Source organism: Venturia canescens, chromosome 2, assembly GCF_019457755.1.
Source record: "Venturia canescens isolate UGA chromosome 2, ASM1945775v1, whole genome shotgun sequence".
Lineage (NCBI taxonomy): Eukaryota > Metazoa > Arthropoda > Insecta > Hymenoptera > Ichneumonidae > Venturia > Venturia canescens.
In genome coordinates, this window is record NC_057422.1 from 15,947,016 (window position 1) to 15,962,441 (window position 15,426).

Sequence of the window (15,426 nt, forward strand, 5' to 3'; positions counted from 1 at the left end):
TAGTTCGTTGAAACCAAGATAATAATCATTGATAGAAATTGTTCGGTATAAATGTTCGTAACTTATTTTGGTTACACTGACGTGACATACTATATGCTCAGAAAGAGTGAGTATAGAAAAAATACTATTTTGTGGCAATTATTAAGTAAAATGAATTTTTTTCAAATTATAATGAATTTTTATTGTTTAAGCTCACAGCAATTTCACGGTATTTTCGTAAAGAAACAATAACTGCTTTATCTTCCATGTTTTAACAATTTTATTCGCGTGTCAGTTTTACACATTGTGTGGCATGTTCAATTTGCAATTTTTCATAGGTCATGCTTGAAATTAAAAGATAAAGCAACAAGTATGCATAAGCTTTGCTAATTCTCCTGACGTTCAGGTGTTCGCGTTGATTTTAATGAATAAATGAACGAAAAAATATTTTCTTCGTTCCTTTCGTGTCAGTGTTACTGTTGCTTTCTCGAACTATTTTTTATTTGAGCGTCGATTGTTTCGCGATTTGACGAAGCACTAGCAAAGTTCGTTGCTGATTAGTTTCTCGGTGGCGTCAAGTTGGACGGCGAGAAAAAAGTCTGCACTCTTACCGGCGAGTATAGCTTGGAAGTTCTCCCGCGATTCCGCGGCCTTGAAAACTAATGCTCACGCGCGTACGTAGACGAACACACACGTGTGCACGTAAGAGCGTGATAAAGTGGTCAGAATCACGGTGCATTGCCGCGTGTTGGTCGTGAACACAGCGAACGAGGAGGACCGACGAATCCGTGAGCCGAACTCGCGGCTCACGACTGCGGCACGCTTTGTTCGTGGTTTTTTAAATAAGTTGGCGACCTACCACGATCGTGAAGCAGTTTCGTCTCGTCGATTGACCGTGGTGCACACAAAAACTCGTAGCTAAAGCAGCCGCTTTTGTTGTTACCTTGACAAAACCACGTATACAAATATCCGGCACTTTCGTTTACTTTTGTTATTATAATGTCTGCCTTGCACATTGGTTACGTCTTCATTTTTATAACGCAAAGTTTCACAACGATGCGAAACACGGTATCAACCTCTTGATTTAATCATCGTAGCATTCGTCCATGACTCGTTGATTCTTATCTTGGCGCCGATCAAAACGTATCGGAGTCTCTAAAACGCGTTTATTCGTGGGTGCACGTGCGTCGATGAATTTTGAAAATCAAATGAATACATCGTGAGCCGCAACTTCTACTTGGAATTTCCCACTGGTACATTGTTTTGCTTATTCAACAACGAAGAAAAATAACGAGCATCAACGGGAGCACTCGTGGTTATGACGTTAGGAATGTCATAAGGAGCAGAAGCTAAAGGTTCACTTGTTTTTATTTCAATCAAGTACTATTTATAGCTGCCTTCAGCCCCTTTTGAGCGTCACTGAAGTTCTGGATAAGCTATTTAATTAAAACCTTTAACCAAGTATTATTGAAGTTTCGTTATGAAAATAAAACAATACTGATACTGTGGCTAAAAATGGTACCTCTCATCACATTAAGACGAATGAGAAATCATTACGTCGATTAATCCATTTCGAAACATAGAATGCAGTAGTTGTAAATTGAGACCTTTCGATTTTTATTTTAAAAAATAAAGCCAAGAACCTTGAAAAAGAACGCGTGATTGTTTAACACCTTGTGCCATTTAGTAAAGAAACAATGAGGAAAAGACGTAACGTAGGTCATAAATGTGACCGCTATTTAAAAAGAGTAGACAGGCGCGACGAACTCGGGTTAATTTTTCACAGGAAATAATCAGTCAACAGGTGTGACATCCATCACGTCATATATTGTCTTTCTGTTTATTCAATTCAACACAATAAGTAGAAAAAATGGGACAATTGTTATCGTTTTTTTCTATTTCACTATATTACCTTTGGGGAAGGCATCCAACAAAGTAGCCACTTTGAGATTTTTTCATGGATTTTTATCTAAAAAGTATCAATAGAATTTATCACGTCTTTGCGCTATTTTTCTATCGGAATTCACTTTTTGATACTTTCCCAACATTTTACATGTTTTCTTTCGAAACAACGAACTGCAACAATTTGCTTGTTTTTTAGTATTTAATATTCGCTTTATTAAGGAGGTAACTGAATCTACACACATTCCGATTGGATCAATAACTTTTCGAAAGGATAAGTCGGGGCAACCGAACTGTACTATCGACTTTCCTGTTTTACGGTTGGAAGTGACGCGACGATCCGTCGCTATCGATTTTATTAATGTTTTTCATCGCGTTGAAGCGATATCGTGAAGATTGTAAAATTCATTGCCACGTGCATACGTGGAGCTCCGTTTGATTATTCATCCAGCAGTTTCCACCGAGTTCATGAAATTGGGTAAAATTTGGTAATGAAACGTTTCAAGTGGATTTTCATTCGTAGCGCATTAACAGCTTAAGCAAGTTTGCGTTGGTTCTGTTCGCACAGCTCAATGGAGTCTCTTTTTGTGAATGCTCAAATGAAACGGGATAAGCTTCTTCTCAAATCGATTATTTCAAGTACGAGTTCTTTTTGTACTTCGTGAGCGAGAACGATAAGAATGTTCTCTATGAATGGATCAGTTGAAAAGGAAGGCGCAACAGTTCGACAGTGAAGGTCCGCTGTACGATGCTCGCGAGCGAGCATCGGCTATTTATAACTGAACCTCGCGGGCTACTTGGCCGGTCTCTATGAACGTTGCACCGCTATCACTGATCAGATATATATGGATGAGTGGGAGGTGAGATCGAGTAACGAAAGAAGTCGAACGTTTACGAGGCACGTGACTGGACAGGTTGATTGACGTTAGCAGATTGAGTTTCGAGAACCGAAGATGCTGAGACTGAACGGGAGCAAAATAAAGGAAGAGGATAGAGCGAGGACGTGGGAAAGGGGAAGAAGGCTGAATAGATAGTAGAAGCAAGAGGAGGAAAACGAAGGATGAAAAAGTTGAAACTAAGGGTTAAGAGTTGAAAGGAAGAGAGAACAATGGAGAGGGTTAAAGTTGTAGGAAACGAGATGGACGTGAAGGATGAAACTCTGGACCGCGAGCTCCACCCTTCTTGCAACTCCGACACACAGAGCCCCACACCATGTACTGCGCGAGTACACCTTTGCTACCAGCAAGATTCAAAGACAGCTCGATGGCAACTTGGACTAAAACTGATAATACAAGCCTCTTACGTTCATTGCCTTCACTTGATCTCTGTTGTCCCTAGTAGAAAGTGTACTGTTTTCCGGATGAATTTCAGTTAGATTGTTGTTTCTCGTATCGAATAAACTTGCCTAGGAACCTCGTCAGTTAGAAACTTTCACATTGCTTATACATTTCTTCTTCTTCTTCTTCTTCCTCTTGTTTCCCTTCCATGGAGCTTGTTCTTTGGTAAGCAGGCATCTCCAATTTGATACGACTCTCTACAAGTCTTACAATACAAACTTTATCAAGCACGAGGGTTCGAACAGATATTTCCCTAGAACACTCATCCTTCATTTTCCTTAAGTTCAATCTAACTGATTTTTTCCTCGTTTTAATTCCTCAGAAATTTATTTTTGCGCAAATTCACTAGAGACGAATAAAACAATTAAGGGGGAACCATTATTCCATAAAACGCCGCATATATTCATCGGTTTAAATGCACACAGATTTTTTGATGCGCGATATACTCATTTTGAGTAAATAAACAAATTCATTAAACGATATCATTGTTCAAATATTTTATCCAAAACTTTGAACTTTTGAAAAGTGACAGTTTTATCTGCATACAATAAAATATTGGAAGTATGCGAGGCAGTCAAATTCATTTTCCTTTCTCTCTCTGAAATCTCTACCTCCCTTACTCATTTTCTTTTGACATCTAGTAACGATCTGTGTCGGAACATACCAATTCGTGTTTACGAGAACGTGTGAACTTTGGTCGATAGCAGAGGTATTAATCCACGGTATGTTCACTAAAGAGTGTGAGAGAGAAAGATACATCGTTTCCGCGGATGTCAGCCATTAGTATCGGAAACGCGATCAGACTATCGCTTTTATTTCAAAACTCGGTCGCGTGCAAGCTCGCACGGCATGAGCATTATAGTGGAAAGTGGGTAATAAAAATCAGCTGCGAATAGCCATTCACCTTTTCTCGAAAACCTTATAATCGCAAGAAACAGCAGGAACGCTGTAATAAAAAATAGGGAAAAAATAAGTATTGAAAAAAACAAATTCCGATGAAGTACTTGGCAGTGCTTTGCTTGATTTTCGTAAAGTTCCTATCACTCATGGTCGTGAATTCATCAAAGAATTTTCACTCGCCCAATATCTCGAAATCGACCGCGAGTTTTTAAAAGGATTTTTTTTGAGAAATTTTCAAAGGTACGGCACGCAGTTTTTTTCCCCGAGGATTTTTCTGAGTGAAGAATTCTCCCAGGAAACTCCTAGAAACCCCAGCCCGAGCACTTCTTTTTTCTCTATAATTTTTCCATGATTTTTCACATCAATGCAGGTTTTGCGAATCGCATTATTCCATGTTATATATAAAAAAATAAAAATGAAAAAACTATCGAGTGCGTGTTATAATGGAGACAAAAGTTGTCTGTGACGTTTCTGACTCGTATAGGAAAATACGGAATTAATGACAGAATCGAGCGAGCGAAAATCAGCGAAAAAAATTTGCCTGTAGGTCGTTCGTAAAATTGTGAATAGCTGGACAGATCGATCCTGTACGAAGGGGGGCTCGCGAATGGAGTTGAATGAGGTACCGAGTCCATTTTCACATTCGCTCAATTTTCGCTCCATCAGCTACAACAAATCATGTCGTCTGTGACCCATGCCTGTATACAACATATACACACCAATGCATATGCATATAGAAACATTAATTCGTTTACATGGTAAATAATCCTCGCGAAACACGATTATTCATAAATCCTACCCAAGCGATTTTTACCAACGGAGCGTGTACAGAGGTAACAACTTGAGTATTGAAAAAACAAAATCATAGTCATTTACTTCTGCTGGTGCATGGAGCTAACGTTGCCCTCGACTTTATCACCACCATGCAATTTAACATTATTTCTTTTTAGTATATTCGAGACTTTGGTAATAAAAAGCGGTTATGGTGGAGTAATGAACGGGCTGTTTTTATTGCACTGGTATAATTATTTACTTTTGTATCCATTAATTTTCGCGTGCGTAGAAACGTTACATTGGGAAATGAAACTTTTTCCATGAATTCATTCATTTTTTTCTCCCACAAATCCTTGAAAATACATGAATACTGGATCGACGTGATTCATCTTGTTTCTAGACCAGTTAGGGCATTTGTTTAACGGAAAAAAGAATCGAGGGAAATAGAGCAGCTGACGAAAGTGTTCATTATTTCATATATTGCATTATTTCGAGGAGAATGCTCGCGCAGAATCGGCTCAATTCGAGGCTGTTACAGTTTTTAGTACTGTTCAATTGACGTGGGAAATCCCGCGGGGATATAATCTTGCAGATATGAATTATGAACCACAAGTGAAATGGTTCAACGCGCGGGCTTAGCCCTTTCGCGTCATGAGACATTTGTTATTTACTGCAACCGACAAATCTGTAACCGCAGGTGAAATTGAGCCAATTTTTCATTGGGATTCGTGGAAATCGCGTTCAAAATGATTTTCCGAATATTCGATTCGATTTCAAAATAAATGGGCCAAAAATCTATAGGCGGCACGAATCCTTGACACGCACACATGGGAAACACACGTTTATCACGGTCGAATATGCTCCAATGGAGAAAAATGTTGTCTACGCTTTTCCGCCAATTCGTTTTGTTGCGCGTTATCAAGTGTGGAAATGTTTCCTCATTCATTTAGCTCTTCCTTCCGTTCCATTCTTTTTCTACTCGTTTTTCATCACGAGACTCGGTAGCAGCTCGCGACCCCAAGACATTATGCACGTCTTCATTTGCATTTTTCACTCGATTCAAGCACCAGTGTTAGGCTCCGACCTTCACATTTATTACATAGATTTCACAAGCTTACACTCGACCAAAGTGTCCCACCTTCATAAGTCGCCAGAGAAAAGGCGCTTAAGAGAGACCTTTTAATGAGAAATAAGACAATTAAAACAACAGAGTCTGCACACAAGAATGATGCACGTTAAGTTAAATACTTCTTCGAAAATCTGTACGATGGTTTTCAACATCTGCTCGTATTTGCAGCACTGAAGGAAAATTTTCCACAACAGCAAACTTTTTATAATAATGAAACAACGAACACCCTTCTCGAATTGAAGACTAAAAACAATATAAAATAACACCACGGCAGTCAGAATCGTAGCTTTTTCGATCAATAGAGAATATTTGAGTTTGCTCGATGTAATTCAAATTCAGTGCGCGTTTCACTGTTATCCGTAGGTACATTATTTGCTGAGTTGCTGGCAAAAAAGGGAAATCACTTAACTACTTCTGGACCGCTGCCAGTACGTCGATCAGACTGGAGCTGTTGGAGGGCTTAGTTCAAGACCTTTACGTTCTCTTACAATTATCCACAGTGTAATGAACTATCCATGGAGAATACGTTTGTTCCTGCAAGAAATAAATTCTAAAAAATCGTTCAATCGTGACAGGAAGCTCGTAGTCGTAGCATGAATAAAGCGCATGATAAATTGATGGGAATGTTTGTTCAGTTTTTCATTAACGATTCGCTTTAAATAAAAATGTCAAGAAAACTCTATACCAAATAGAAATGAGCCAGTAATCGGAAGCATTCGATACCTGGAAAAAAACCTCAGTATGATAGTCTTTTCGTCGAAATTCAGCGTTTTCGTTTTATTTTCTCACTTTTTCTCATATTTCCACCGCGCAGTTAGGAAAAAAAGTTCTCGTCACCGTAATATCCTTTTAGCGACAGCATAACTATGAACGTTGATGGATGGGGGATGAGAACGAATCGGGAGGAGGAAAGACCGAGAAAGTGTAGAAGACCGAACGTTTCTGCTGAATGGAAAATTTATGGAAAATTACCGTCACGCTCGAGGCTATCGATATTCGGGGAAGTTCTCGTGCTTAAGCGATATTGAAAACGAACCTTCGAAATATTCGCGAACTCCCTTTCGAGTTTTCTCGCGATTGAATAATAATATACTTTCAAGTCCAGAAGGCACCAGAAGGAGCACTTCAAATAAATATACAATGCTGATTTCTTCACTTTCAATAGCCAGTAATTAACCCCCCTGCCTTGACATTCCTTCTGACTTCGCATTATCCTTCGAGTCATTAAGAGAGAAGAAAAAAAATAAAAATACACGAATGGTAAAACATTCAAAAATTTCGAGTAAAGGAAATTCGAGTTTTGCTCGAGAATTACGAAGCCATCGAAAATACGTTATCACCTGTCACGATGAAGATACGAGAAAACCATGAATAATATTGAATATTTCATTTTTTTCTCATTCTGGCAGAATACATTTCAGGATAATTAATCATCCAGAATATCCTGACAAAATAACAATATCTCGTCAGTCGTGTCACGTTTATACAAATTGCATTCTATTCTCACGTTGAAATAAAAAAACCAAGTTTTTTCTTAACTCCTTTACTATTAAAACTTCAACCATCTCTCGGTAAAGTGTAGAACGTACTTTTGAGTGTGGTTTGTATTAAGTTCAGGATAAAGTGTTATGGGGATAGTCGATTCAAAAAAACTTTCAGTTTGAATCAAGCAAGATCCTCATTAAATTCTATATGCAATAGGATTCGACAGATAGTTTGAACGATCCCTTTGCCAGCTTGAATTTTCTCACGAAAATCATCTCAATTAATAGCTCAACAATAGGAATGATTTTTCAGCGGAATAAATCGTTGAGATTTTGGAAAACAGATTTTATTCCAGTGTCAACAAATCACGGTTCTACAGAACGATTTGCCAATACTTGTTTCTCTTTTCTTACTCGGTGAAATGTCGAATCTCGTGGTGCTGATAGAACTAACGTTCTTGCGAAGAGAAAGTAGGGTCCGATGTCACTCGACCAGTATGTTTGAAGAGTTGGGATAGAGTGGGCACAATCGACCAGCAAGTCGGATACCTTGGCGAGCTTTGGAATAGCTACTGTAGATATACGAACGATAGAACCCAATAACTCGCGTAGGAAAATAAAGAGTGGGCCAAAGATCTATACAGAGTAAAGGAAGAAAAAGAGGAGAGAGAATTGGGATTCGATACGTAGAAAACCGATGAGAGCCTTGAGCGGGTAAGCACCTCTCAGGACTTTCTTCGTCTTCTCTGCTTTATCCTTCTTTTTCCTCGGCGGTGTATATATTTGAGGGAGTTCGTTTGATGGCGATGCATGCCCTGCGAGAAGTCAAAGTCTCGTGGGATGGATTCAACGCTCGGTTTTCGTTTACCAGCTTGTCGTTTGCCTTCTTCCCGGTCTTTCTTTTTCTCGTACGTATAACTTCTCGCCATTCCTGGGCTCCTCGATCTCTAACGAACAGCAATTTTATGCTCTTCTTGTTCCTTCCCTATCGCGATGGAGCTTGTCGACAACAATATGGAAATGTTAGAATTAGCTGACATTTGAACGAAGAGTTACTTCCGAGTGGCCCAGTCGTCATTGACACGAATTCAAGTGTCTCCAAATTTACATATTAGTTTCCATTTGACGCTTGTTCGCGAACACACCATTCGAATTTTCTCTCATTTTATTTTTTTAACTTCAAAGAAATGAAAAAAAAATCCTAGCCGTCATTGAGAGCATCGAATCTTCGCTGTTTTTACAGTGATTCGGCGCTCAAATCGCTCTTTAAAGGACCTTCGAATATTTGTGATAAGGCAGAGCTGCAGACAAACGTGTGTAACCTAAGAATCGATGGGATATGCTTGTTCAATAATATTACCATTCCACGTTGATTTTTCTCGTAGTTTTTTCTACTTTGTTGTCTTTTTTACGAAGTATTCTGGGCAAGTGTGCCTCGACGATGGTGGTATAAAGAGCTCCTAGGAGCTTCTAACATGATCCATCGAGACGCACGCAAAAACTCCCGCACGTTATTCTCCCCGTTTCTCTTCTCTTTTTCTCACTATTTTGCTCCCCCAACTTTCGTAATAATCGAGAGCGAAAAAGTGCTTTGCAAGTGGAGAGGGAAGCAAATGCCAGCATCATCTGTGCTGCATAGACACCTTCCTTCGTTTCTCATGCTTTACGAATAACATTTATTTTCGTTCTGGTAGTAAGATTATTTTTTTCTTCAAAACATGCGGAGTGGGATTTCGAAGACATAAAATAATGGATATGGGAGAAGCAGCAATGCGTTTTTCATCGATTCGTCTTTATCCTCTCTTTTATAAATCGTTCATATTCGATGGTATATTTCTTCTGTTTTTCATCTCGATCGCTCACACTTTTCGTCTCGGTTGCGTTAATGTCCTCGTATAAATCCGTTTCCTCGATCACTCCCCGTTTTTCTCCCACAAGCTCGATGTATCGAAAAAGCTTTGTTTCCTCCTTCATAAGCTAGAGACCCAGGGCAATTGCTGTGAAAGCTTTGGTAATCGCTGTCACATCAATAAACTCCTGTTCAACGACAGCCCGGATTTCATCAGTTTTTCACGTACGTACGTCATAGTGAGCAATGAAAGAAAAATTTAGTAGCGGGTTATTTTTACTTTTTCTGCCAGTATCGCTTCCAATAATACGTGACTTTATTACGAAATCATAATTCCTAACCGAGTTTAATTTCACAGTGTTTGCTTGTATAAAATAGTGAACACTGTGAAGACAAAAAGCGAGTTTGTGCAAAAAGTCTTCCATTAAGTAATTCATTTAAAAAAAACAGCATATTTCAGAAGAGTTCTTTCCAATTTATGAGATAAGCACATTTAATTATCTCATTTGCAATACTGAAATTTCCCTCAGTACTCTACGAATACGTAAACTAAGTAAATATACAAAAATAATTTGCATACAGAATGAATTTTAGCACTGAAAAACATTTGACAGGCCAACTCTTCGTTTCATGATAGAAGTATACCTACGTGGCCATCAGTGAGGGTACGTGATCCCGTACAGATCCACAGTCACGTTGTAACTCGACGTTAAAGTTTGAGAGACTAGAAGAGAGAAGAGCGTTGGGCAGCAAAAGCCGTGTAGAAGTTTGGGTGAACCGATCACTAGTTAGACGAGGATTTGCATTGTAAAGTTTCCGTATCTACGCCAGCTGGACATATATATGCCCGTCCCACGCTGTTCTGGCCAATCTCCTTCCTTCCCGTCGATTGCGGCACTGCCGCTTTGGAAACTGTGCTCGCGACCGAGCAATTCATCTCTCATTGTATTTATTGTTACGCCGTTAACACAAATGCTAAATTTATGCAGGTCATTCTATATATTATAGTGGTACATATAGAATCTGGAATTACAGGAATGGCATCCGGTTTCTACAGGGTGTGTTTCCTCGGTTGGTCGAACCCAATAGCTGAAGGGCTGATGACAGTCGACTGAACTCCAGCAATGAATCGTAAAAAAAAATGTTGACTGTCATTCCTTGATCGGACATTATGGCAATGAGTCGTCACGGTCAAAAGATCGTGACGATGTTAAAATTCCTCCCCTGTGAACGTTTCAAAAAATAATGAATCCAGAGCTTCGATGCAAAAAATCAACCACGGAGAGCTTTATAACATTTCGACAAGAAACTTTGCTTTTCTATCTCTCTGAACGGAGTCACTGAAATATCAAAAAGCTACGAAACTCACACGTTGTTTGAGGGACCTGCTCGATCACTTCCAAAGCCACTTTTAGGATGAAGCCACTTGAATATGGAAATTAGAGTCATCGTGTTCTTGGTAGAAAATTGAATGCTCTACTTGATTCATCTTGAATATTTTCGCTTCATCTCCAAACGTTTTAAAAGCTCGTGTGGCTTCATCGTCTTCAACCATTAAGAATTTTGATTTTACAAAAAACGTCTTGTTTGGGTGAAACAACTTTCATATTGCAGAATAATAATATTTCATTTAATTTGTAGCCATGCAAGCCATGCAAGCTATTTCAATTCCAAGAAATCTTCATTCTTACCCTAACAAAGTGGAATGTAAAAATAATTTTTCGATTAAACAAACACTGGAGAATATTTATTATCATCCTGAGGCGACGATTAAATAAAACGTGATCGATGCTCGGTTCCAGCCTTACTGCAAAGTCAAAACAGGAAAACAGTGACAAAATTCATCGATGCGGAAATTCGTAAGCTATTAATTATTGAAATTCCATTTGTAATAACAGAGATTGTGTCTTGCAAAGTTACGGTTAGAAGTCGTTTGGGTTCGTTGAGAAATATTGAGGAAAATCGCGAAACCATTTATGTATAAATCATAACTTTATGACGCAACTTTTTACAAGAACAGAAGAAACATTGTATGAGAGAAATAGCGAGTGGATCGAGGCGCGTATCTCATTACATTCATCAACATTTGCATCAACAAATGAGATTCAACACACTCTTCGAATCTCGTATGAATTTCAACCGAATGTTTATTTTTTATGGATGTATATATTATATTAAGGGGAGCAAATGTTCGTTCACTAAGTGCACGCGTATCGTGTTTCCTCTCTAGGTGAAATACAACTCCACATAGCTCGAGGTACTTTGGCACAATTTGCCAAAGCATTCGGTCTCGTCGAGCCCAGGACATATTCGCAAATCTCTCGCGTCACTTTCTGTCATCTGGCGCGCGAGTCACTGATATTCAATGCAAGTGTACATATGCTCACACAGTGAATATTTGTATACAGGTGATACGGGGGTTAAAGTACAGAAGACACATGTACTTGAGTTAAAGTTCGTAGGCCCTCGGCTTTAATCTCAAAACTTACCATACACATTGGCGTTATATCTCTCCAACACGGGTCCAATATGTCCAATAATCAAATTGTAGAACGCTCGATATTTCGAAAATTTAACAGATTATACTTTTAACCGAATATTCCTTCTTTGAATTCGTATATTTACTCGAAAATATATATTTCGATAGTTTTCATTTCGGATTCAATATTGACAGACCATCCGAATGTCAAAAATTCATATTTTCCAATTCAAAATGGAGAGTTTTATAGACAGACCAGAAAATAGAGTAGCGAAAAATCGAAAGTGAATTTTTCGAACCAATAAAACTTAGATTTGCAGAATAGCGAGGACTCGAAAAGGCGAAAGTCAAAATGGCGATGTTTGAAATTGGAGATGACCAGCCTGAGTAAGTGAGCGAGTGAGACGCGTGTACTTTGAGAGCTCCGCTGCATTTCTTTATTTTGATCGGTCGACTTTCTAACTTTTGGCCATTTCGACCGTTCGACTTTCTGGTGTTTCAGTATTTCAACCTCAGTGTCTTTCATTTTTATATTTTCGAAATTGTAAATATTCACAGTATCGTTGATTGTAGTAATTTATGAATCGAAAGAGTGATAGTCGAGTTTTCGGAAAAACGATATTTCAGTCGTCATTCTATGGGCGATTGTTACATTCTGTTATCCATATAAACGCGTTTCGAACCTTGAAGTTTCTACATTATTTATTTTCGATGTTCAAAGCTCTAGTCGAATTGATATGTCTCCACATTATCGCATTCGAAGTAATAACTCGAGATTTTAGCTGTTCGAAATTTTAGTCATTCTAACATTTTATCTCCACCCTCGAACACTTGGGACATTTCCCACCTCCCGGCGGAGTCTTGATCCTTACAGTCCTGTGGAGCAGCATACCTCGATGAAGTTCGGTGCAGCAGAAAACGTTTGGAATAATTTCAACGATTGTCACCGATGTCAGGCGTACAAACGACTGTTAGTTAATTATTTTAAGGGTATCAATGTCTCCGGCATAATATTTCCATTATTACGTTCACTAGCAGCAGTTCATAGTCCCTTGAAGTTACGGAAAATTTGCATAATTGAAAGTACAGATAGCGCCGAAAATTATTCGTTCGATGGGAGGAATAATCGATTACGTGTGAACGAGGGTGGAAGGTGAAAATGTGTGGCAAGGGGATGGGCTGAGAGGACGTTACCTCGTGAACACATTCCGTCAGAGAAAAATAAGGGCTGGTGGATTCGGGCGAACGGAAGGAACAGCGAGGGATGGTAGAATTGTGCGTGAACTCCTCCACCGTGTTTGCACTCGATGCACATCGATATTCGTCGACTCTTTGCACCGCGCGCTCGACTGTGCCTGCATGCGTCATTGTGTGTTCGTGTATGCAGCTGAGGGAGTTTGAAGCAAATTGAACTCTCATTTTCCAACGTTAACGGCCTCGCATCTGTGAAATTTATACATGCAGCCCCCACGAATCGTTTGTATAGATATTAATTCAATAGGCTAACGTTTGCACGAGGTGGAGCAAATGAAAACGAGATAATGAAGAAAAAAAAGTGCAAAAACGTACGCGATACTTTTCTCCCTTTCTCCCATATTTCCGTACGTGAAAAGCGCTGCTACTGCATAATTAATTTAATCATCCTATGAACAGGGCGGTGAATTCATTTTTCAAATTATCCTTCAACGTGCTCTCTGCGATAGTTTCTCCATTAAAATTCACTTCCGTCTCCTCGTTCCAAATCCAGTGGCGATCTCCGATTAAGTCCTCCTTTTCCGCTAAAAGCTCATTTTTGACGACCAGCAAACTCATCGGTAATCCGTATCACGCATAAACTCTCTTCGTATAAATACTAGTTTACTATAAAATTCCTTTTTACGTAGCCTGCTGCAGGGAATTCAAAGAGGCGTTAACAAGTTTTTGATTTGCACTTTTTTTCGAAAATTATTTCTAATCCAAATACCTTAAATGCGTCCGTTCAAAAGTAGTGGGTAGAAGAATATCCGCGGTGATGATGTAATTTTATTTCTCGTCAAAGAACCACTAATCCTCCGATTTAAGAGCTTCCTTCATGACAATTGATTTTTTTTGATAAACCTGTTTTACACGCCAGCTCGGAGTTATGTATTTTAAATTGGAGTGACGATTGATATTTGCCACGATTCTCAAAGCGACCAAAACCATAAGAATTTTACGACAGCACCCTCGTTCGGTTTATGATTGTCTTCCTCTTTATTCGGAACTCTGTGCTGGTCAGTAAAATCGTGCGATTTCACATTGATGAATAAAATATGTGCCAGGGAGTTTAAACGTGTAATTAAACCGCGGTGGGCAGCCAAGTGCGATGAAACGAATGCCCGACGTGATACTCTCTTGGTTAATCATTAACCCTCGAGCACAACACCTAATTTTTTATACCCTCGAGCAGCTACTTCTGTTCTAAAATAGCATCTGTTCTATCTCACGTTCGAGGGATATTGAACATCCGTTTTATACATCAAGCAAAGTACTTTGAGTTATTTTTATAATTTAGCGAAAGTTAATTACCGAGACGATAAATAAACGAAAATGAAATTTATGTGAGGGAAAATGTGGAGGGAAACTTGTATGACAGAGCGTGTGAGGTCAAAGGATATCGAACAAGAGGTCGATACAAAGCTTGTAGTTAATTTCGATTTGTACTCTATGACACTTTGAAACTTCACTCGCACTCCAATATCATATTACAATTACACGGCATCATGGTTGTTGAAACAATTTCCCTTTTCGTTTCAATCGTTTTGTCTAGAGACACTCGCACTGAAGGAACTTTTTCAGTATTTTCGTTTTTTTTCCAATAAATTATTTTGTTTATTCAGTCACGAGATGAAATTTTATTTGCCAAGTATCTGCGTCTTTCCGAATAGAAAATAAAATCGAGTTTTTTCTACTGATGTTCGTTTCGTTGCGTACTTTTTTTTAAATAAAAATAAGAACGAAGTAAATGACAAAAAAAAATGGAGATAATTGCGAGATTGTCCAAAGGGGTATGGAAACAGAAAAAACGTGGAAACCAATATTATAAGAAAAGTATTGGAACTGCTCGGTCGACACAGAGATTGCCTCGTATTATGACGGTCGTCAAAATCTCAATTTCTTTGACGAACGAACCGTGCAACAAAAAACTTTACTCCTCCTCGAGGTTCGCGTTCAACCAAACGAGTTTGAAGCTCTTACCAGTCGAGACAACCGTGCTCGCACGAATGATAACATATCCGCATGCAGTTCTGGCTGAATATGTTTGAAGTTGAGCTCCGGTATCGTAAAAACCGTGGGAAAAAAGTGTTAACTGAAATGGAATTTTTTTGTAGCTTGCGTTCGCGTGAAAGACTTTGATCCTGTAAGGAATGTGGACAACCAAAAGACGGAGCTTATCCAACGAGTGAAAAATATTATTACAATCAACATTAATTTGTGAAAAAAATATTCTATCACTCGTCGACGCTTGAAATTCGCAATTCCCGGTGTTCATTCAAAATAATACTCTCCAATATTTTCTTATTACGAGAACACACTATTTTTCAAGAAACTTTTGTCGAGTATATTCAAACTCT

The 15,426-nt window shown here is 38.8% G+C and overlaps 1 protein-coding gene across 2 annotated transcripts in view; it reads left to right on the forward strand.

Annotated features, from left to right (window-relative positions):
* The first annotated feature begins 582 nt into the window (after positions 1-582).
* The window catches only part of LOC122406066 (putative aminopeptidase W07G4.4), a 65,207-nt gene continuing 50,363 nt past the window's right edge, over positions 583-15,426 (forward strand). The window contains exon 1 of one of the 2 annotated variants that reach the window (XM_043411268.1): positions 583-1,334. The gene's annotated coding sequence lies outside the window, so the exon portion shown is untranslated. The remainder of the gene's footprint in view (positions 1,335-15,426) is intronic. The other variant, XM_043411265.1, reaches the window with a different exon arrangement.